Genomic DNA, 20,800 nt, shown 5'->3' with positions numbered 1-20,800 from the left:
CTGGAGAAATTATCTGTGTAACAGGAGGGAAGCAACATCGAGAAAGAAAGAGCTTGAAACCATGGAAACGGGTCTCCCCCCTCCTTCACTTCACTCCCATCTGTATTTCCCAGAATAGACACTGAACTCTGGTTTCTTTTGATGAGACAGACTTGGGTCAGTGAAGTTGAGAGTGAAATGGCCATTGCCAGGCTAGGTGAAGCAAAAAACCAAAATGCTCTCTTCCTCACTTCTCCTCCTGAAGTGGCCTCTTCATCTAGAAGCAAATTAACAGTCCCTCTGTCAGGTCACAAAGTCAGAGGCTGGGATTAGTATGAAGGGCTTCTAGGCAAACAGCCTAATTTTCCTCATCTCCTCCTTATCTTGTTTGGTGCCAGTGATTCATTCTCTCAACTGCAGATCTATTGGCCTTTTGAGCAAAATCCTGACATTTTAGCTTGGCTCCGGAATTTCCCTCAAGATTTTGTTTTTAAGTGCATACAGACCACACTGCCCATATTACAGATCCAGTAGGATTTCAGCAGCCACTCCACCCACTGCTGTTCACACGCACGAGGAAAAATCTGTGCCCTGAACTTTTAAGTCTGGTAGGGCTGGGGAATGTAAGGATGAATGGTGTGAGATGGCTAGAGAGTCTTCCAGGGTAAATTGAGATATGGAGAGTAACTGATGAGGGAAAGGGCAGCTGAAACCAAGGATGAGGGACAGAGTGAAATGGAAGGTGAGGAAAGTCTGATTATGCATATGTGGAGACAGATTATGCAGCTAGAGATTACTGAGGCTCTCTTTGATTCAGTGTTCAGAACTTGTGTGTTCATCCATAACTACTGCAAAGGATCAGTCACACTCATGTAATGTTTGAAGAAGAGGGCAGCACTGGTGGGCATCTTGCTTGAAGCTGTACAAGGGAATATGGGACTCCTGGGAAGGGCCACCTGGAGAGGTTATGACGACTATGCAGTGACAATACATCGTCCTTTACCTCTGCTTGGCTTATGCTAGCCAACAACCCAGCAAAGAATTGTTCCACCACAGCTTCTCTCCCTCACTAAAAAAAATAAACCATCTGTTCAGAACAGCCTCTTTGTCCTGATGCACCAAGATAGGTATGCTGCTAACAAGACAGACACATAATCCATAAGAAAAGCTTTGTACTCGTTCATCTCCATCTGCAAATATGAGATGTAGAGAATAGGAATCTCCTTCTGAGATGGTGAAAGGATAAAATCAAAGACCAATGAAACAACCTGAAGATGAAACTGGGGATATAGTGAGAGATGTTTCCACAAGCAAAAAGAGAATATTCCTTCTGGAGATCATTGGATAGACATATAGGGGTATATACTCTGGGATGTACCAGGTTGCAGACAAATACCTAGAGGGCATCATTTCTAGCTAAAAGAGGTTCCAAACTGAGTCAAGCAGTTTTCACTGTGAGCAAGGGAGGAGAAGGGTCTCTTGCTTACCTCAAGGACTCTGGCACTCAAGAGAGGTAATGAGAACAAGGAGAGCTCCTGCATACGAAGACAAGCCATACTTCTTAAAACAGCGCCGAACACACTCTGTTCTTGGCAGTGCTTGAGCTTCAGCTGTGTTGAGATCAGGCTCAGCTGCACCCCTTTGCAGTAATTGCTAGCACAGATATGCAGCATACGCAGCGCTGGGACTCCATGAGGAACACGGCCGCTTAGATGGATGCTCAGATTGCAGAACGCCACACTGAGCCCTCCCGTCGCCTCCAGGAAGTTTAGTGTACAAAGCGCTTTCAAAAGCTTTCATCATGATAGACACTACAGGGGGCTGAGGAAGAAGCCTGCGGTCACACTAACCTGTGCAAGCTGGGGATCTGTGCAAAATATTATTTCTGGTGTATGAAAGGAAGCCTTCCTTTTTGCGGTGGTATTTCTGGCATGGCTACAACCCCAGAAGCAGTGGAGAGCTCCTGGCTGGAATGTTGTGGGCATCTTGATACTGAAGAGAGCAATAAAACTGGCTAAAAAGCTCTGTTTTATGTAAGAGCAAGCACATGCTACAGGTGCCCTGCCAAGTGAAAATACAACTGGGTTTATTGCCTTGTTTGTTTGTTGACATTGTGTAATCAGGAAAAATGGGAAGAGGGAAAGGTTTTCTGTTTCTCAGAAAGAAACAACAAAGTTTTTGCATTGGCATTTTCCTTGATTTTGATGTATGTTTCAGAACCTACAGATGTCTCCTGTCTAAATTTACAGTGGTTGTTAACAAAGATACTATTCTTTTCCTCTTTTTATTAGGTGTCAATATTAAGAAAAAGAAATTAGTCCTTTGACTTAAAAGTCAACATGATTTTCTCTTTCTTATGATGTAAGAAGTGCCAATAGTTCTCACACCATGTCTTGATTTTCAGGTTATAGGAGTCTGAGTATGAAAATGAAATCACTCATTTTAAAATTCTATGAAAACATTGTTAAATATCTACCTCTTAAAGTCTATAAATTCAAACAGGTTTTCTTTGGAGGCCAAGTTGAAAACATTCTTAAAATACCATGCTGTAATTCAGAAATTTAGCAGAAGAATCACATTTTGAGGCAATCAGAGACTTCGAGCAATTGTTCTTCCTTGGTTTTGATTCCCATTATCCTTTTCTTTTTCTTCATATCCTTTCTGCTTTGGTTTTTAATTCCTAGTGGAGGTCAGACATTTGAGGCATCCAATTCTGATTGCTGTGGAAATAGCGATGAGGCAAAAGTGACAGCAGTGACATCATGGGAGAAACAGATGGTGAGAGCTGATGAACTTCTAAGAAACAAAGACACTTCTGCCAATAAGTGTTCCTAGAGAACAAGAAAAACAAAACTGAGAAAAACAATCCTAGTTCATAACACAAAGAGAGAGTGAAGGGAAATTACTCCTTAGCAGTAGACTGTGTGAAAGGAAGAAGAACTAGGACTGTGGATAGATTTTTGAACTCCATTAGGCCTTTGACACAAATTAAATTAAAACAGTGTTGGATACTTGTAGAGCAGAAGATCATTCAGGGTGAAAAATCCCCCTGACACTTCCAAATTATTAGGATGGTCATTTGGAGCATGGAACTCACAAAAACCTTCCTCTTTGCTCAGGCATTTTTGGAAAATGTCCTTTTGGGCAACAAGACTCGCCACAACAAACCAGGCATTGCAGTTATGAAATGACATTGGTGTCTTTAATAGTCTTCTTGAGATGCTGACATTGTGTGAATGTAGGTAAATTTGGAAAGGAATATGGATAAAATGACAGTCAGCCCTGCTAATAAAGAAAGGAAAAAACAGGAATATGCACCAGTGCTTGTCTGTTTTCTTGTGTGAAAAACATGAAGAAATGGTTGGTTTGGAGAGGAGGGTGTCAAGGCTTTTGACCTTCATTCTACCACCTATCATAATATTGGCATTACAATTACTCTGGTCTCTAAATGAGAGTATTTTGTGATGACAAGCTTGATTAAAAGCCTGCTATCTGGGGTTTCTGGTCTGCATCATCAGTGCAGATAGTAATTGCAATGTCTATTCTTGGGGGAGCCTGAGTGTGGCCTCCTCTCATGAGATGGAAAAAATGAGGTCTCACTGGTGACAAGGTGTACACTGTGCTAATGAAGGCAACTGAGTTGATACACCTTTTTGATACAAATTTAGAGACAATGAAGTATTTTGCATCACACTACTCTGGGGACTTACGAGCTGGCATTATGGAAGACTGCATGTGCTCAGTGATGCCAGACAAGCAGCTCTTCTCTTGAATGAAGTTTGCTGTAAAGTCATTCGTACTCTTGCTGAGACAAGGCAATTTGGTTCCACTGATGGCAGCAGAAATACTCCAACTGAAGTTACTGGGTTTGAGGCTGAGGCTTAAGGCTGGCTGTCTTCATGCATGTGAGCAGATACCTCAAAAAAGGACTAAAGGGTCATGGTTCCTTCATAGAAAATACTCTTCCTTCTTTGCTGTTTCTATTTGATCACATCATGGAAAACACATAGATATTACTTCATGCACTACAAAGACCCAAAGCTCAGTGACTATTGAAGTGCCTTTCTATTAGGCACTTTGAGGATCATACACTTTCATCTCCCTTAACTTTTGATGTTTATGTTTGAGCTTCTGCTCCAGGCAATCTTTATAGCCAATGGAGAGAGATAGGCACTTCCAGGACTTGGCTCATCTGAGCGCTTTTCAACATCTACCTTAAAATGAGATTACTCGTGTCCCAGAATGCCTGTTTCTCTCTGCTGACTGTTAAAGTATGTCTAGACGTCTAGCTCTGATGTAAATGCCAACATCTGGACAGGTTTATCCCACCAGCAAAATGTCCCTGGTAAAATCCAGAGCAATTACTTTGTTTTCTTGAAAGGACAAACACCCAAATGAGGGGTGAATGCAGAGAAGAGTGAAGTTGAAGAGAAATACAGGGAGAAAATGATAAAGTGATCAAATTCCACACCACTTCAAGGCCAGTAAGGATCAGAATCGATGCAGAGGCCTGGCTCATCCCCTTATCTATGGATTTGGTAGGAAGAATTTATAGATTTCAAAGGGAGGAGACAGGAGGATCTGAATGTTTTGATACGGTTTGCAGGAATAAGCTAACAAGTACTGGCCCTGTATGTAAATGAAGCTATCCTATTAGCCTAAACTCTATGATAGTGCTCGGGCTTTAAAACATGAGCTATTATATGCAAATGATCTAAACATTTTGGGCAAAAAACAAAAAGGAAAAAAACCCCAAAAAATTATAATGGAAAAAAATTAAAATAAAATGCTTTGGTGTTCAAGAGGAACACAGAGCCACTATGGCTTAGGTCATCCAGTGACAAATGTTCTGTTTTTCCACAACAGGAGCAAAAAATCAATCCTAGGTGGTGTGTCACCAAAGAAGACTGCTTTTTTTTGTCAGATCCTCCAGAACAAAGGAGCCTACAAATACCTGTTTTCTCACATACTTGAGAATACTTGACGATTTTTAAATTTCTTTCTTTTCTACACCTACTCTTCCATCAAACCAATAGACACTGAATTCTATCTCTTTAAATTTGGTCCCTCAGACACTGCAGCTTTAGATTTGCTGAACTTGACCAAGACAGCACAACACATTGTTTGGTGTTCACTCATATGCATAGATGCATTTTTCTTGTTCTTTTCTTAAAATTTCCTTCTTGAACATAAAAGATGCATCTGTTCTTAAATTTTCAGTGTCCTATTGCTGCTTGTAAAGGCAATTACTATTTTGTATGAGCAACGCCCTCTGTGTGACCACAGCATATATTTAGTACTGAGTTTTCTGCTGTAATAGAGTCAGTTAAAATTCATTTATTGCAAGGAGTAAAATACCAGCGTGACTGGTGGAAAATAAACCAGCAACAAATGTCCTACATAGGTGTATTCATATATGACTTGTTATAAAATAGAGCATAAAATATGAGAGGAAGAATGTTGCTATAATTAAAAACAAAGGACTGGAAGCAAGAATATCTGGTTTCTGCTTTTGGCTGTATCACAGACGCTCTGTGTGGCTATGGAAGGATCACTTCTTTCTCCTGTGGGTTTCCCCATCTGGAAAATTGTCTAATGATACCTTCCAGAAAGGTGCTTGAGTAGCATGACTCATTAATATTTGTAAATATCCAGGGATCAAAGGGCCTGTAGATATACAATGTAACATATTATTATGCCGCTGTTCACTGCCAATTTCCCTTCTCTGTAAGGATGAGCTCTTTGAATTTATTGCTTTCTACCCAGGAAAATGGCCCCACGGGACTCTGTGTTTTTATTGACTCCAGATGAAGTTTTCTCATGTTTACAAATAAAGCGATAACTTACTGACCTCCAATGCCCACCGTGCAAGCCCTCCCTTGGATCTGGTTCCCAATTCTCCCTGGTGCATGGCAATAAGCAAAATGCCACATTTCTGGTGAGCAGAACTAGTTTTGTCTCTCATAGCTGGATGACTCCTGTGGGGATAGCACAGAGGGGAATGCCCTGGGTGGGAGTTTCAAGAGTAAGAAGCACAAGGCAGGCACAGGCAGCTCAGCTCTGACATAAGGAGAGGTCATGGGTACAGATATTTTGCAGACCATGATACAATGCTGTCCTAGTAATGATTGGTCCTGTTTTCCCTGTTCTGGGATGCAAAGAGTTTATAGGTCTTCTTAGGAGGAAAATCACTTCTGCAGCTGCTCTGCTGAACTAGAAGAGCCAGAAAGCAGCTCTTGCAAATTATTTTCTCTAACTGGAGAGAATATATCACCAAACCAAAAGGGTCTTGGAAATGCTTGAAAATAACACCAGAGTTATAAACTTCCAGGTATTGGAGTGTGAGAAAAAGTCTGATTGTGCTGGAGTCCACTGGTAGATAACATTTCCAGAGAGTGATTCTGCATATTTGCAGTCAAAATGTTTCATCAGCCCTTAAAACACAGAATTTACTTCAAAATTCATTTATTGTTATTTTGTTCTTCAGGGACATCTGAAAAAGTTTTCACTCTGGTAGAATGAATGGGTAGTTTTTACTTACTGGAATACTTATATCTTTTGGAGGTGGATGAAAACTGTATTTTTGCTTAAAATAAAGTGTGAGAGCATTTCAGATATAACTACATTTCTCCAAATGCACTGTATGACCCACTAGAGAAGAAAAAAGTGTGATGGCCTAAAGCCAACATCAGCTAAATTAGGGACAGAAGTTTTACCCAGGGGAAAACTGCTTTAGTTTTGGACAATTTAAAAAAAAAAAATTATTATTCAAAAATGTTGGCTTCATGGGAACAAGAGGTTGCAAGAGAGGCCAGGGCTGGCCACTTTGAGCAGGAAATTATTAACGATTCTTATCTTCTGGAATTTGAGTAGATTTGGTTGGTGATCTTTATAGAACAATATTTATCTTTCCCTGGTGGACTTTCTCTTTGTCTCCACCAGCTATCACAATTATAACCTGGCGTTCTGCATGAGTGGTCTTGCAACTGTGGGCCAAGGGACCCAGGAGCAAAGACAACAGAATTACGGTTATGGTTGGCAAATTGTGAATACTTTTTGTTTAAAGGTTGGATGGTAATTACAGGAGATTGGGGTTTGTGATTACTAACGGACCTTCAGTCCCCTCTCCCATGTGAGTCTTTGCCTGTACAGAGTTGCAAGTAATTGCATGGAGTGAGACTTTTTTTTATACGCCGTAACGTGAGTTAAGATTTCAGCATATTTTTTTCCCTCCCCCTATTCTGTGTTTATGAAGAGAGGAGAAATACTTATATTCTTTGGAGATCATCTGATGTTCAAAACCTTCTCATTCAAATTCATGTCTTCCTCAATCTCTCAACTGCCTTGGGCAAAATTTTTCATTTTCTTTTTTTCCTATACCACCTTATCTGTCCTTCCTCACTCATAAATACCCTAGAATCTCTATGTTTGTATGACTATTTTTTCTTACACTATCTTGAGCTATTACTGCTGCATATGCAATAGTAAACAACAACACAAACTGATAGCGTTTTTTACTCTTTGTATATAAATGTGCCTAGTCCCAGTTGTTGGGAAAAGTTGCTCTTCACTTCCCTGCATGAAAACTGGTAGTGTTTTGTGGGTTAACACTGTGAGAAATGTCCTACCAGAGAGGAGTGCTGGATTCCTTACCAGATAGGCCAGAGATACACTGAAAATTTAACCTATTGCTGGTGAAGCTGTTCTGTCCCTTTTACAGCATGGTCTGTGCTCCCTTACTGCTTTATTCAGAGTGGTTTGTGGCGATGTGCAGTCCACAGACCATGTCACACACACTGGCCTGTTGTGTTGGTAAGCATATCAGGGTCTTTTTGTGCAAAAGCCTGAGATGCATTTTTCCTCATGAACCAAATTCTGAAAGAGAGAGTAGGTTGGTGTAAAGGAGGAACTTCAGCAAGAGCGACAGGCTTATTTTGGCAAAAAGATATTGCCAGAGAGATGGAGGTATCCCATGGGTTTCTTGAGCCTCAGCTTTCTCCAACTGGAGTTTAATCCTGTTTTTCATCTTTGGAGTTTAGCAGCCTTGCAACAAAGTCCTCTACACACAAAGAAAATGCTCAGAGTAGCTTCAGTGTGCTCAGGGTCAGGCCTTCCAACAGCCTGATTGGATCTGGGAAGCACAAGAAATATGAGGTGCAAGGCCAGTTGGATTTCATTCTGGAATTTTTCTGTCTTCTTGCAGCTAGAATACATTCCCTGGAAAGCCCAACTAGCATGCCCCTCCATTAGTGAATGTTAATTATTACCAGCTATCTCAGAAACGGAAATCTTCACTCATTTTTCTCCTTAATCCCTATCTTTAGCAGAAAAGTCCTGTCTTCAGAGAGTGGCTGTCAGGAGGGGACAGGCCATTCCTTTGAGTCCTCTATCTGGCTTCTTAGGTATAACAACAATAACAATACTAATAAGTTAATTTTTAGTGATCTCCTTCTGCTGGGGTTATGACCATCCTGTCAGAGAGCACAGGTAATGGGATTGCACTTCCAGCTATGAGTCATGCAAGGCATTAATGATATTCCTGTTCACACACCTGCCCAATGGCCTCCTTTGGTGCTGTTGAGTCTTTCCCACGGTGGCATTTGCAGGCAGAGATTTCCTTGGCTCAGGCGCCTGTGTTTTCAGGGGCATTTTTAATTTTTAGCATCAGCTGAAAAGAGGCACTCCTCATTGTTCCCCTCATCCAGGCTGAAACTCATGCCCTGTCGAAACACGTGGATGAGGGATATTTAATCCCACATACCTCCAAGGCATCGGAGCAGATGCCATTGTGATCTTTTGCAGCATTTTACCCTCAGAATTTGGAGTAGGCAGAAAGCGGACGGAGTCAGAGATGGGGCAGGCTGCTGCGAGCGCCCAGCCCGCTGCGACCAGCAGGGGGGAGTGTGGGCAGCACGAAAAGCCAGGCGCTCCGCTCCTCGGGGAAAACCTGGCTAGCCCACCAAAAATGCTGCACGGGTGTGAATGCCGGTGCATGAGACGGGAGTCTGCCCTGGGTCACTTCCCCGCCCTCCCATAAACCTGGGGTATGACGTGGGCAAGCTGATCGCCACGGAAGTCGCTTTACCTGCTCAAAAGTTGCCTTTAGCCACCCCCAAAATGCCCATGACTCAAGTCTGAAGCAGTTACACAGCTGCTAGCTGTAGCTGAACAGAGAGAGACACGGGCATCTTCCCAGGCGTCTGTGGGGTCTTCTTCCAGGGACATCTCTTGGCACTGAACAGTAGGAGTAGGGTTGGAGGAATGTGGAGACGTGGGGACACCAGGACAGGAATGGAGCGGTGGGGAGCCAGGAGTGGCCTATGAGAATTTGAACCTTGTGGAAGGCAAGAGGGAAGGTGATGAAGCAGACTGCTGCTTCTGGCTACAGCAATGAAGAAGGAAAAGAAGCTGTCAGGAAGGGAATCGTTACCGGATGCAGAGAAACAGCACTGACTGACCAGCAGGTAGGTGTGAATCCCTATTGCAATCAGAGCAAGCAACAAATACAGCCATAAAATACAACTTCTATAATGGATTCAGAAGTACAGGTCAGAAAGGACCGTGGTGACCATCTCATCTGATTTGTATAACACCTGACAAAGAAACTTCCTGGGTTTGCCCCTGTTTCGATTAAAGAGAAACATGCTCTCTTCTAGAAAGATTTCCAGTTTTCAAAAAATCCACCAGAGCTTCTTGTAATTTTCCTCAGTTGTATTTTTGCCTCATTTCTAATCTCCAAGATTGCCTTGCATCTTCTCCTCCCATTGGCTCTTTCAATATTTATAACTGCTAAACCAAGGAGAACCTTGTTGTTGCATTCCTATCTCCAGTGTGAGACTCTTACACACCGTTACCAAATCACCCATGACCTTCTCTTTCATCCAAAACCAGGCTACATCATGGCAACCCTTCTCCACAGCATCTTTTTCAGTGCTGCAGTCATCCTCTGGCTCTTCTCAGCACCCTTCCAACTCCTCCCTGCCTGTGCAGTGATCCCAGCAGCAGTCTTCTTGGTGCTAAAGGCTGGCATAATGCAACCTCTCTTTTCCTGTTTAATAATTCCTGGTTTGTAGCCCAGGATCTTGTTACCCTTGACACTGTATTTCACTCTGGCAGATATGTCCATGACCTCCAAGTCCTCTCCAGATTTCTGGCTTGCTTGGGTAGAAATCCCCTCCTGGTAGGAGGACTGCTTTCTGCTATAGCTGAGTCATATATTTCTGCATTAAAATACATCATGTTTGCATGAGCCCATGCAATTTGTATTGTTCTGCACCAAAAACATCCTCTTCATCACTTAATAGTTCCATCTTTACACCATCTTCAGACTTCAATTGGAATAATTTTGTACACCTTTCTGAGTTGGATTTGAATGAGCTGAGCCAAAAGCACCACCTATCAGTGACTCTTCACTTTCAGTATCACTTCCCAAGACCTACTAGTTATCCAGCTTTTAATCCTTTTAATAAGATCCATGCATTTTTTTTATCATTCTATGGCATGAACTAAAATGGCCTGAAGAAGTAAAATAAATTACATCAAACCTTTTACCTCTGTTAAGCAAACTTGTAGTCTCACTGATAAAAGCTGTTATTATACCAAATTGATCCATTTTCTTTGTATTTAGACTCACTGATGCAAATTATACTATCCCCTTGAATTAGTTCTTCCTAATTGAAAAGCTCAGGAATAGAGACTTCACCAGCTCTCTGGGTATCTTGCTGCAGTGCCACCCAACATTCCTGTTCTACTCATGGTAATATTGGTACAGTGCCACCTTATTTCTAGGCATATGGAACCTGTTCTCTCAAACGTATCAAAGCCCCTCAGAATCTTTTCCTAACAGCTCTTTTTAGTGCTTCACAGGTTGGAGTTTTTGCGTGTGTTCAATCTAAATCACTGCCTTCAGGTTCCTTAGGCTTCTGTTACATTTGTAAAAAACTCTATAGTCCCTTTTGGGAAGAAAATATGTGTCATCACTGTCCAAACTCTACAACAATCCTATTTGTTGGCTACAGCTGTTCCTGGTATCATTGTAAGATAATTACTTCACCAGTAGTACCAAAAAGTAATTGTCTAGAACTAGTTTTTGATATCCTTTGGTTTTACTCTGCTTAAAAAAGCTGTCTTACTACCCTTAAGTCTCCTGTTCACTGATATTTTTGTGTGCTTTTGATCCCTGTATCAATTTTATACAGTTGCAATCAATTAAATTACATTAATTATTGCTACTCGTTTCTCTCTTCCACCCATAACTACATATACCCAAATCCATACAGAGACCAACATCTACATATTTAAATATTGCTTTATTTTCCCTCCAAGCCACCATTCTTTCTCAATTATGATACTTCAGCACCAATAAAAATATTCCGTTTCCTAACTATTCCATTTTTTCTGTTCGTGTTTCTCTCCCATCTCATTTAGCTCAAAACTGAACTGTTTTCTACTTTGAAAACTGGCCTTTTTAAACTTTCAGGTTTGTATATGAGCAGTTTGGACTTTATTCTGTTTGCCTGTAACAAATCACATTGAGTCATGCTCGTTTCCCTTTTAACTAATCAATAACTAATTTTCAGTTCTGTAGTTAGTAGTCTTGCTCCAGTGCAGAATACCAATAGGGAATGAATTTCCTCCAGAGGAAAGTGTTTTGGAAGGTCTATCCTGACCCTTTCTACCCCTCTCTGCCTCCATTTTGCCCACAGAGGTGTGTGCATCTCTTGTGAGGTCACCTTCCATGTTAGCCTAGGCATGACCGGTGCTGGTCAGAGTGAAATATGTACCAGTCTTCTGGGGTGCAGATGACTGTTTGGTCTTAATCCTGCAGTGCTTCGGAGTTGGACATGCTTTGGTGCCTTCAGGACAGGAGCAGCCAGCAATAAACCACCCTGGATAGTTTTTTCCCATTTGCCAGAAGGTGACTGACCCTAAAGTGTCTACAGTGACAGAGCACAGTCCATCTTCTGAAAGAAGGCACAGAGAGGCTGTGCCGGCTGGCTCCACCTGTGTGCTTGGGTGCCTCCATCTAACTGTTGTCTGTCAGTGTGCAGGGACATCCATGTGGCCCACATCCTGATTCTTGTCTGGTTTCTGCTACCTGGCCATGTCTGGTGAGGAGATGACTCCAGCACTGGGAGCCTGCCTTTGGGATGACCCCATCAGAAGTCTTTGTCCTCCCAAATGTCCAGATACAGAGGTGGGATGCCAGGAGAGCAGTACCAGCATGATTGTCTCAGTCCTCCCCTTGCCAGAATGAGCCCTGGACCTGGGAGAACAGGTAGGTGGCTGAGTAGTTGCTCTCTGAAGTACACATGCACATTGTTGGAGAAAAATGCAGCCAGCTCAAGCAACCTCAGCAGCTGCTTAATGAATTTTGACTCGTACTAATTTGCCAGACTTTTGACTGGATGAAATTGGTGCTGGCTGACGCAGTTCTTTCACTTACACTTCTCAGTCTGGAACAAAATGAAAGGCAAGTGCTTTTGACTGAAACCTGGCATGAGCCCCCAGCCACCAGCCTCAGCTCTCTGTCACATAGGATGCTGTCCAGCAGCAAGGCCAGTCTGCACATGGTCTGCACCTGGGTCAAGAATGCATGTTACTAAAGAAGGCAATTCCCTTCATTCTTCAAGGTGGTAGCCCTTGGGCTTCTCAATGTCTCTTATTGCATCAAAGGTGCTGTCACATAGTGAACTGAAAGGTTGCCCTCCTCCCATGGAATCCTCCAGGCACCATCCTTTGGGTGAAGAGCTACAGACCTTTTACCAGCACCTCCTCTACCAAGCTCTGCATCAGCTCATCATGCTCTCTGCCCAGCCCAGTCTTGTGTGCTCAGACCTCTCTTCAGCCCCAGAAAGGGCAGGAACAAGGGTACATGCACAGCGGGTATGTTCAACAGCGAAAGAACTGAAGTACAGAACAAGTAAATTATTTATTTTCTAGAATTCACCTCTTCCTTTCAAGGACTTTAAAGGCACCTTCCTTTCAAACAGAAAAGGCCAGCTAAATCACAGGCACAAATGGTGCTTCGGCAGAGCTTTGCAGCTGGAGCCATTCACCATTGCAGGGTCCCTCTGCTGAGTACCACAGAAGATCGAAGCAAACTCCCCAAGTGAAATGCAGTGAAATGTGTCAGTGTGCAAAGAGGAGAGTGAGCAGACGTGTCAGAGACAGAACTGCTGGTCTCCAGAGCCAGGCTATCTAGCTAGGCATGGTGCTTCATTCTTCATTCTTGCATTGAGTTTCCTGCCTGGCTTCGTTTGCTTAATTATTTGTTTTCACAGATAGCACTGGTTTGTGCAATCATTTTCTTTGAAAACGGAATTCAGCTCGTGTTATTTCACCTAACTGGGCTGATGTTGAGTAAAGCAAAAGTTGTTTTGCATTCAGCCCTGGGCCCCAGCCAGTGACATGTACCTGGGATGTTGCCTCAGAGAACAGTTGTCCCAGTGTCAGGCATGTCCTGGGGCCCCAGCACAGCACTGTGCATGGCACTGGGAGATGTAAAAATGAAACTCCCCAAAACTAATGGCACACAACTCTAGCTGTAGCATAGAGATATTTTGGATGGGTAGGAGGGGCTTTTTGCTATCCAAGCTTCAGGGTCATGAGCATTAACAGGTAAAGTGACTTAAACATTTATTTAGTTCAGGGTAGAGAGGGCGTTTTGGGGCTTCTGCAACTTTTGAGTGTGTAAATGAGAAAGGAAGATGGAAAGAAATGGCACACTGCTGTTTTTAAAGAGTGAGGGAAACTTTATTCTAGCTGGCCCACTTCTCTTGTATGTATATGCAAGCTGGTTGGCTCTGGACATGGGCTATCCACATATAAATGCATTTCTGTAAGAGCTGTTTTATGAGTCACTTTCAGGGAAAATAAACTGTTAGGTACCTCATAGCAAGTGGTTTTGGAGCAAGGGCTATGGATTTTCCTTTGCTAGGAAAGTGGCTTGCTCTTTCACGACTGCTGCTGCCTCACATTGTAATGACAAGAGAGCACTGCCCTGTGCAGGTTTGGGGCACTAGCCTGCTGGTCTTTTGCTATCCTACAACACAAGTACAGATGGATGCTTGTCCACCCACAACTTAACTCTTGTGACATGTCCAGGAAGGGGATGGGTAAACCTGCACTGTGTTTTCAGCTACCAGGATAGAGACAATATGTTAGATTCACTGCTGATTTACAAACTCACATCTCTGCCTCTGTCCATTGACCTTTGAAAGAGTTAATACTGTGTCTTTGGGAATACAGATAATACTGAAAAGCAACGTCTCTATCAAACTATAGATGTCAAAAGCTAAGCTCTTTGACCTATAGTTTAGTTCCAGAAAAGCACTTCTCTTCAGATGAGCAGAAAATAAGCTGGAAATGATGAAACTGATCATATGTTTGAACTTAATTTTGTTGATGGATGGCATTTGTAAAAGTAGCTGCCTCAATGGTTTTTGTTTCAAATCATCTGGGCTTTTAATATTGACCTTTCTGTGAATTGGTGACATCAGAAAACCTATTACCCAATTCAGAGTTTGCCAATCTTCTTCAAAAGTAGTTCTATTTATGAATATCGTGTTTGTAAGAAAGGAGGCTTTCTGACATCTCAGGCATTCTAAGCCTTGGCTACATTTTGTCCTACTGGTGTAAGTGAGGTTTTCCCAGAAGTGACACTAGTGAATTGTTGTCTCAAGTGGTAGCTGTTTTGGACCAAAGTTCCTTCCTCCAAGATTTGGCCTCAGAACTCAGTTTTAAAATGCTAAGAGGAAAAAAAGAATTTGGGAAATTATAATTAGCAAGGAGGAGGCTGATGAGTTTGGCCAAGGATGAGGAAGGTTCTCTCTCAGCTTCTCTTCTCAAGAAATGCGGAACACCCTGCATTTCACTTCCAGAGCTGAGAAGTGCTCCCCCAGGAGACTGAGAGCTGGAGAATTTAGGAACCTTCTAACAGACTATTTGCCCTTATTTTGATATTTAATTAGTTGGAGTATTACTGAACCTTTTTTGGGGTGTGAGGGTGCGGTTCTGGGCAGACAGCCACTAAGGTGTGTGGGCATCTGTGGAGAAGGAATTTAAGAAAACTCCCCTGCTTTGACCAACCCAATGTGCTTTCATGAAATTTCTCACTGAACTGTATTCAATATGCTCTACTTAAGATCCTCACAAAACTGAAATACAATCTTGTGTAAACTGCAATTGAAAAGAGTTATAAAATTTCCATTTATCCAAAACAATTTGTAGGGTCTGTTATTTTAAAAAAATTGCATGTTTTTGTAATGTAGAGCCAGACACTAATATGCCTCTGAGATGGAAGCCTTGCAATTGTATATATGGTTTGTGGTTTGCACATCAGATAATAATCTAGCATAAGTATGAAAATATTTAACTGGCATCCAGCTGCAGATTTGATTGGAGCATCCTTTGGTTGGGGTTTATAGCCCGCACAATTGAGTGGGCAGGATTTCCTGAACAGATCAGGTCCCAAGCCATTCGTGGAGGTGAAACTGGGCTGATCACAAGTTACTTGTGGGAAAGGGAGTGGGAGGAGGAAATGGTGCAGGGAGGTCTACAGTCACCTGTGGGGAAGTGGTGTTTGGGGACGGGGAGATTCCCTACCTCAGACCCTAATTACTGGGGAAGAGGCACAGGTATTGTTTTGGTACATATACATTTCACATCCCTCTGGTACCCTGGGATGGGGAACCACAAATGGCAGCCATAGCTGCTCCCTGGCTAGTTATACCTCCCACACCCTCCCCCCCACTCCACCCCCATCTTTCATTGTAGAGGGGCTTTTGGGTCTCACCAAGCAGACGAGAGTAGGTTGGGTCAGCACTTATTGGCACCAAGCCTGTGTGGCAGGCCTTCTGTGGCACACTTCCTAAAGGGAGGCGGGAGGGGCGTCGCCTCCCTTTAAAGGAGAATGAGGTTTCTGGGTTTCTGTTGCAGCTTCTCCCTTCTAGGAGAGCACTGGTGAGTGAGTGGCCAGAGGAGAGACACAATCTGTGGCAAGGTATGCTCATGATCCTATCCCCGTGCCCCCAGCATTTATCCTGACTGTCAGATGCATGGGCTGGAGGGAGTTTTTCCTGGATCAGATAGACACCACTGGTTGGGGTTTGCTACCTTTCTCTTTGGTGCTAGCTGTGGCGCTAGTTGTGTGGGGCACCGCTGCAAACCACAGCCTGCCACTGCCAGGACTTTGGAGAGAGTCTCGCCCTCTTCTCTTTCTGTGGTGAGTTATGTTTGTGGTATTTGGCCTTTGCTACATCTCTGAAGTGTGGTGAGAGGTGCTGGGGGGACTTTGAGGCCCATGGATGCTTTGTGGGTTCCTCTGGACTGAAGTCCTGTTTGCTTGTCTTTGCAGAGGACTGCATATGCAGAGGACTGTCCAGCTTCTGTGTCTCTGTTATTGTACTCATTTGGTGCCTCATTGAGGTCATTCTGATTTGATTGTTGAATAGATTTATTTATTGTTCAAGTCAATATTGCTAAATGCCCCTCGATTTGCAGGGGAGGGATAAGCATACTTGAGTTTAATTTTATTTTTGTTTGGTAGTTACCAAAATGTCGAAATCTGAGATCAAGCCATATCTCCTTCAGCAAGCAACATGTGTCCAGCACCTGGGACAAACATCAAGTGATCAACCTCAGACAATAGAACAGTTTTCCTGAAATTAGCCTTTGGTTCTTAGACCCATAGCCATGAATAACACCCACTCCTTATGCTCAGAAAGTAAAATATGAGCTCCAGGACAAATGATAATAAATGAGCCCAAATGAATTCTCCCCTCTAGGAAATGATTTAATAAGTAAGGCTGCCCCATCAGATACTTCTCCAGGGAATGTGATGTAAGTGTAAGGTGAAGTACTATCACAATAACTGTGTGTGTATATTCCTACCAGATCTATTAGCCAGGGAAATAAAAGTCAGGGTCAAGATGACTGTACCCTTAGGCTGACATTACATATAGTTTTGGCAGGAAGATCTGTTTTGAGTTTCTTGATCTCTCTGTAGATGTTAAAACAATCCTGCTGACGGTTGAGGACCTGTCCTGTTACCTCCACTCACTTGTCACTGCCTCTGCTGCTTGCTGCAAAAGGATGATACAAAGATCCAGTCAGTGACAGGAAAACAGACAAATAGTAAGGAAAACAGAAGCAACTCCTCATAACATTATGTGATTATTGACTATGGGAAAGTGTCTGGGGTACAAAATCAACCCAGAAGGACAGAATGAGTGACGGTGCTGCACATTAACGAGCATTTTTCTCTCTTTCCAGAAGGTGAAGATCTTCGGGAAACTCCTGAGTGACAGAGGTAAGTGAAACTGCCAGTGGGTGGTGCATGGGCATCTCTAATGCTTGCAGATCCGAGCAGAGCGCTGCCCTTACCCGTCACATGTATTCTATTTACATCACAGCAGAGGGAGCGTCGGCAAAGCATCTCAGAGGAGCAACCTTTTGTTATATCTACAGCTGCTCCCTTCCCTGTTAGTGCAACCGACACAAAAATAATCACAATAATAAGACTCATGCAGTTAATTGATTCACTATTTTGCGACCACTGCAGCCAGCTTGGCCATAGCTTAGTTACTGCATCCTGTGTCCCCGTGATTTCTTACAGGGAAAGAAACTCCTGAAATATCTCAGGATGTTTAGGATCGGTTCACCTGGCTGCTTCTCTCAACAGTTCACTCCATTCTGGTCTTTTGTCCATATCTGCTAGAAGGCTGTAGCAAGATGTTGATTTTTCTCGTGCTGCCCTCCATGCTCAGCGCTGAGGGACTATATTTGAAATCAGTGAGTGAGCTGTGTGTTAAGAAATAGCTCTGGCACTAAAATGCTTAAAATTACTCTTTGTTTCTCTGACTTCTCTCCTAATTTGGATTATCCCCCCAGACTTGCCCACAAGATGGAATACTAAGAAAATATTGTTTTGTTTAATTTGTTTTTTGATGTCCACATTTCTCACATTTCCTGTTACAATTTCAAAGTGGGTCTGAGCTCCTCCACTAACATTGCTCTGGCTGTTATTTTGGGGATCTGAGAGAGGGGATTAAAAATAAACGAAGTGCGGGTAATGCATTTCTTGCCACACGTTGTCTTAGGCAAGTTGGTAAGAAGTTACCGACATTCATCTCTTTTCAGGTTAAATAAAGGGATTAGATGAAGGGTATTACTAACACAGGTCAAGGTATTAAAATATGGATGCCTAAATTTAGGCTCCTAATTTTGTATTTTGAGCCCCTAAATAAGGCTTGATCTTATGCCCTTTGAAGTTAATGCCAAAGCTTCCACTGAGTTCAATCTGAAAGATGAAGTCCTAAATTATGTTCAGGTTCTTAAAAGTTCTCAGCGTCTCACAGCTCCAAATAAGTCATCACCCTGCTGCTTTGTAAATCATGCGTCTTCCCTTAAGTTGCTAAACATGGGGCTCGTGCTTTTAGATATTCCATATTTAAAATCCTGCCTATTGATGCTGTTTTTCTTCCTGTCTCAGGGGCCATGGACATGGGAATGATAATAAGGCCAATAAAGAAGCATAGCTGGGACACAGATTGATTTGCTTTTTTGGTGAGCAGTGCTTAGCACGAACACTGCAGATTCTATAGCAATGTCAGTATTTATTACGGTGTAAAGTTAACATGGAAGGCACATGAATGTCCTTGCTGGTGCCAGAATTCAGCAAGTACATGACCATTTGCACAAACTTCACATACACTGCTCTCCTGGTAACAGGATGTTGGCAGGTGGGAAGATCACAGGATCCAGATGAAACATAAAACGAGATGAGCAATCCCGTAGTGGTAATTTTAGAAGCTGGGTTCTGTACATTATTTACAGTACATTGTAGCTTTACAGGGATAAGGCTGCCCCTTGCCACTCATGGATTTAATTTTTTCTGTGAGGTTTCTGTGGGGAACTTTCTTCAGAGCAGCAGCTGCAGAGATTTAGTCCATCCAGAGGAGAGTTAGAATTGGAAGTTATTTGCAGTAGAGCTACCTTCATTCATAGAATGCTCATCTAGCAGGAGGAGAAAAGGCACCTAAGACCTTCCACCAAATAAAAGGATCGAGTGAGTTAATCTGCTTGCTGCTGGTCTGAAGTGCAGAGGCCTGGCATAAAGACAGAGCTGTTCACAGTGAACTGGGACAGAGTCAGAAGCAGTACCTGCCTCCAGGAACTTTAAATTGGCTTTCCCTTCAGTTAATGAAATATCCCCTCTTTTTCCTGGGGGAGCTTGAATTCTCCCTGTCTCTTGGAAGGCATTTTTGGCAATTGCATCTTGAGTATGAGAAACTCCAGTTATTTTGGATGGGTATTTGTTTCTTCAGAAACCCTCTGCAACAATTTGTTTAAAAAATTATAGAAAAAGCTAAGGAAAAGGGATTATTTTGCAATGTTTGAAAAACACCCACCACTCTGCTGTAGAAACGTGATCCTTGAGGAGAAAGGGTTTATATTCTCCTTTAGGCTTTGGTCTGGCCCGAATTCCTGCCCTTGCCCAGATGGAAGGCTGTCTTTACAAGGGGTGTGGGGTGTGACCTGCAGCTGGGGCAGCGGAGGGGCTATATGGGAGCTGCTCCTTGCTCAGGGAGACCTGTCACTCATCTCCCAGCCTTCCTCAGGATCAGTGTGACCTGGGCAACACCCCCACATAGTGCACCAAGGGATGACACAAAATCTTTAAAAATTAAACAAAGGGAAGAACAGGTCTAAGATCTACCGAAAGCAAAGATTTTTTTTGGGGGGGTGGGGTTGTTTCATGTGTTTCTCTCAGCCAGCAGGTGCCTCTATAGAGCCAATGCTTTGCCTGTATCACTATGAGTCTGTGGCACAGCACTGGAATAATTGCTTTTATATTATTATATAGCCTTTTCTTTCTTCAGTATCTTTTTCCCCTACCCCTTCCTCCAGCCCACGGTGAGCCCTGGGATCTGCCAGTCTGGATTTCCACTCCATCTGCCACATAAGGTCCTTGGAGGATGGTAGTAGGAGAAAGATTTATGTATGTTGACACACGCATATTGTTACTACGTATGCCGTATGAAGAAATTTTCTGTGTGACAGGAACCAAGTAGCTCAGTTGGGGAATGCTCGCGCGAAACTCAGGGAGACAAAGCTGCCTCTTTGCCCTTCAAATACCTTCTCAGAAAGCAGGGTGGGGTTTGTCTGGCAAAACCTTCACCCCTTCAGTATGACACCCCTTCTGAACACCAGGGCACCACTCAGCCAGCACAGGCTCCCTGAGCCACGGGAGAATAGCACTGGGTTAAGAGAAATAAAACCCACCTGAGGATAACGCTCCTTCAGCCCTTTAACACATAGGTGCTAAGAAATCACTGTATCTGAAAAGCCAAGTCCTGCGGGGTGGTCAGATGACGGCTGTGGTTACAATTTGTCCCCCGCCGCCCCTCTCCCCAAATGGCTCTGCTGGACTTTGGAACAATTCCCACGGGCAAAGTGAATTTTGACCCGAACATGTATCCATCGGCATCGCAGAAAGCGCGACGGGAAGGCAGGGCAGGGAGCTGGATTCGAAATGCACGAGCCGCGGGGCTACTCCGCGACGGGATTGGAGAGCGAGGAGGAAGGCCGGGCCATCGCTGAGGAGGTGGGACTTCGCGGAGCGTCTCTCCCCGTGGCCGCTGCGATCAGTTGCAGAGTGCTGACGAGCGGCGGGCGGTGGGGCGGGCGCTGCGCGGAGAGCGGGCGCTGCGCGGAGCCGCCGCTGGAGTGCGCGGAGCGGGGCTGCTGCCGCGCCGGGGGCGAGGAGCGCACGCCGCGCCGGCGGGGGACAGCGCGCCGCGAGAGCAGCCCTCCCCGG

The sequence above is a fragment of the Aphelocoma coerulescens genome, chromosome 3 (genome assembly GCF_041296385.1).
Source record: "Aphelocoma coerulescens isolate FSJ_1873_10779 chromosome 3, UR_Acoe_1.0, whole genome shotgun sequence".
Taxonomy (NCBI): domain Eukaryota; kingdom Metazoa; phylum Chordata; class Aves; order Passeriformes; family Corvidae; genus Aphelocoma; species Aphelocoma coerulescens.
This window is presented reverse-complemented; position numbering follows the sequence as displayed.